The following is a 469-nucleotide window of genomic DNA, read 5'->3' as shown; positions in this document are numbered from 1 at the left end:
ATTTTTTTTTTTTTTTTTTTTTAATATTATTTGATGGAACAAAAGATTTTATTTAATTTTTAAATAGAGAAAAAAATATTTAATGCATGTGAGTTTAAGCCAATGAGAAAGGGACACGTGGAAAAATAAATCTAAACCAAGATTGAGTTGGAAGTAGCTGAAACCGCGTCACAAACAAACCAGGGGCTTCTTTGTAATTAATTATTTATTTAATTTTAAATCATTTTTTATTTTTATTTTTCTAATTTTGTATTTTAATTTCGTGAAAAAAAAAAAAAAGAAAAAAAAAAGAGGAAAGTCCGGGCCATGAGTTTGTTTTTATTCGCTTGACAGGTACTAGCGGTTAGTGGGCCCCACTTCATGTCGTTGGGGATGTGNCTTTTTCTTAAAAACTAAAAAAAAAAACTTTTTCGTTTTAAATTTGAAATTTGGTGTTAACGTGAAAAAAAAAAAAAAAATTTCGAGAGAT

This window comes from Cucurbita pepo, unplaced genomic scaffold (genome assembly GCF_002806865.2).
Source record: "Cucurbita pepo subsp. pepo cultivar mu-cu-16 unplaced genomic scaffold, ASM280686v2 Cp4.1_scaffold000819, whole genome shotgun sequence".
Taxonomy (NCBI): Eukaryota; Viridiplantae; Streptophyta; class Magnoliopsida; order Cucurbitales; family Cucurbitaceae; genus Cucurbita; species Cucurbita pepo.
Note: the sequence above shows the minus strand (reverse complement) of the source record.